Raw genomic sequence first — 3,472 nt, 5'->3', positions numbered from 1 at the left:
GGGATCTCTGTTTGTCGTTGCCCGCAGCACATGGGCGGACAATCTAACACACTTAATGAACGAGAGAGAGGAGAGACGTTGAGGAGAGAGGGAGAAGAAGAAGAAGGGTGGGGGGACATGGCCTGCCAATTCTTGTCCGGTGAGCACGCGCTTGAATGTGGCAGAGCTGGGAACTGTCTGGGGAGCAAGGAAATCTTACATATCCTTCTCATCATCACATCCCTCATCTCATGGCTTGCACTACCGGGGGGGGGGGTGTGAATAGTGGTCATTGTGTGAGCTGGGTGCTGTCGACTGGCAAGATCAATCAACATGGCGGCCATGAAAAACACACACCCACCACACCTCACACACCACACAAACAAACACCAACCAGCACCCAACCACACACACACACACACACACACACACGGGAGATATGGCACACAAAGCTCTCTGACCCTTGGGGGTAAAGCAGAGGATGAATTTAAATGGATCAATAAAGTAGAGTTCTTCTACTTCTGATACAGAGAACATGTCAGAAAATGGACGGCTATTTACTGTACGTCAGTATCATCTTGGTACTCTCCCACCGTTTTGGAAGCTATACAAATGTATTTATTAATGTCTATATTCATTTTTGCCACATTTATTATATTACAGACACCTTAATGCATACTTTAAAAGTATATTATGTCAGCTTAACATAAACATATACACTTTTTAAATATATAGAATCATTTTCCTTAAAGTACTGTCCCCACTACAGCAAAAAAATACTTAAATAAATGTAATTTCTTTCCTTGAAACATTTACATTTTTTTTACAATCACTTTGGCACTAATTTCGGGGACCTTGATGTCATTTTTCAAAACTCTAGACACAAAACTCACAACCAATGATCAAAATGCACATTTTTCAAAACTTTAATACTTTTTCCAATTGCTTGGATACAATACACATAAAGCTAAGATCATTTGTTCATTGAACTAAAATCACCTGTTACAAAATGACACAACTTAACATCAAAGTGTTACCATTTCAAAATGCAATTCACACATTACATCTGAGATGACTGTCTATTCATGTCATTACAGTGATCTAACTATCAATTGATACAACTGCTCAAAATGATAAGTAACTGTTGCATTACTCTTAATGCATAGTTTTATGGAAACTGACAAACAATATTCTATGTTTAGATCATGAAAGTTTCAGGATAACGAGATCCTTTGACACCAATTARCGTGGAARATGAACCAATTGGACTACATTATCTATGGCTGTAATATTTCATCATCATTCTTTATCAGACACTGTTTCTATGGTCCCATGTACCACTTTTCCAGACCATGTTTTCAGATTTGACATTACTGTACACTCACCGGCCACTTTATTAGGTACACCTATCTAGTACTGGGTAGGACCCCCTTTTGCCTCCACAACAGCCTGAATTATTCATGGTGTTGTACGTTAAGAGATGCCATTCTGCACACCACTGTTTAAACAGCTGTTATTTGAGCATTTGTGGCCTTTCTGTTAACTTGAATGATTCTGGACATTCTCCTCTGACCTCTCTCATTAACAAGGTGTTTTGGCCCACAGAAATGCCGCTCACTGAATGTGTTTTGGTTATCGCACCATTCTCTGTAAACTCTAGAGACTTTAGTGCGTAAAAATCCCAGGAAGGCAGCTGTTTCTGAGATGCTGGAATCCCCATGTGTGGCATCAACAATCATATCCACAGTCAAAGTTGCTTAGATTACTCATCTTGTCCATTCTAATGTTATGTTGAACAACAACTAAAGCTCTCTACTTTATATACTCTATATATTGAGTTGCAGGCAGCCACATGATTCGCTGTTCGAATGTAACCTTCCTTGATGAGCTAAATCAGGTCTGTAGAGCTGATGGCAWGACRTATGTCATTGTGTGGGATAATGTCAGGTTCCACCATGCTCAAATGGTGCAAGCATGGTTTCAGGCCCAACCACAATTTACCACCCTGTACTTACCCCCATACTCTCCTTTCCTAAAACCCGATTGAGGAATTTTTCTCCACATGGAGGTGGAAGGTATATGATAGGCGCCCTCATGAACAAGCCGCCCTTCTCCAGGCCATGGATGACGCATGCAATGACATCACGGCAGACCAGCGTCAGGCCTGGATTCGCCCGAAGATTCTTCCCAAGTTGTTTGGCTAATGAAAACATCCATTGTGATGTGGATGAGAACCTGTGGCCAAATCCAGACAGGGTTGATGGAAATATAGAAGTACAGTAATCAAACCTTTGTTTTGGTTTTTACAGTAAGCCAGGTGAGGAACACTGCAGTTGATGTTTTACTGTAGTTTTTTTCTTTTTTTGTAGCTAATTATTTTTGCTTTGATTCAAATAAATTTTATTGTATTTCATCAATACATTTCATATTTTGTTCAATGATTCCACTGTGTCTGTAGTATTCTCTCTACTAGTCCTTTTACAGTGATGTATTCATGTGTAATAGCGTAATGAAACGTGTCACATATTTTGTACTACAATATTTAATGATTGTACGAACAACTACACAGTGAAACTATCGGTATCTTGTGTGTGGGTGATATAAATGAATGGTCCTATGGTATGTCATGATAAATTAGTTATTTGAACCAATGATTCTGCAAGTGCAAGGTTTCTTTAAAGATATGAATGCACAATGCAATGTTTTGAACATTGGACAGCCTGTGTTACAAGTGATGACCGTTTTGAGTTTTGTGTCTAGAGTTTTGAAAAATGACCACAAGGTTCTGAAATTAGTGCCAAAGTGATTGTAAAAAACTGTAATTGAAATACTGTTCCATTCATTCCTATGGAGGACTGCTCCTACTGGGGACTGCTCCTACTGGGGACTGCTCCTACTGGGGACTGCTCTTACTGGGGAGAGCCTATATGGATGACTAGTGGCCTCAAAGCCTCTCAATGGCCAATACATAGCATCAGCAATGCAGGGATTATATACATCTAACCCATCCAACATAACCATAGCTCTCATACCAGACTGTTGAATGAGTTCAAGTGTATTTGTTGTCAAGGCATATCCAAGACATTTTATCATGACATAACCAAACATAACCATAACCAAACCAAATCTTAAAACATCAGGACAGAGCCACGACATCAACTTCCAAGTTAAAACAGCTTCAATCAGCCTAGGCAACCAACAGGGTGATTTTGGATGCCCTGGTCACTCCAAGAACAGTGTAAGAGTGGGAGTTGAGTTAGTGGTGTGAGAGCAGTAGAATGAGGTGTAAAGTTCATCATATCAGAGATAGACAGAACCACCGTGGATCTAATCTGGTCTTCCCGCTGCTTGTCCTGTTTTATCTATCGTCTGCTGCATTCAGATAAATCACCCTGCATGCCTGCCTACCTACCTGCTCCTGGGGTTAGTTAACACATGCTAATCTGTCACACACACACACACACACACACACACACACACACACACACACACA

Source organism: Salvelinus sp. IW2-2015, unplaced genomic scaffold (genome assembly GCF_002910315.2).
Source record: "Salvelinus sp. IW2-2015 unplaced genomic scaffold, ASM291031v2 Un_scaffold2154, whole genome shotgun sequence".
Lineage (NCBI taxonomy): Eukaryota > Metazoa > Chordata > Actinopteri > Salmoniformes > Salmonidae > Salvelinus > Salvelinus sp. IW2-2015.
The sequence above is the reverse complement of the archived record's forward strand: the minus strand, read 5'-3'. Positions refer to the sequence as shown.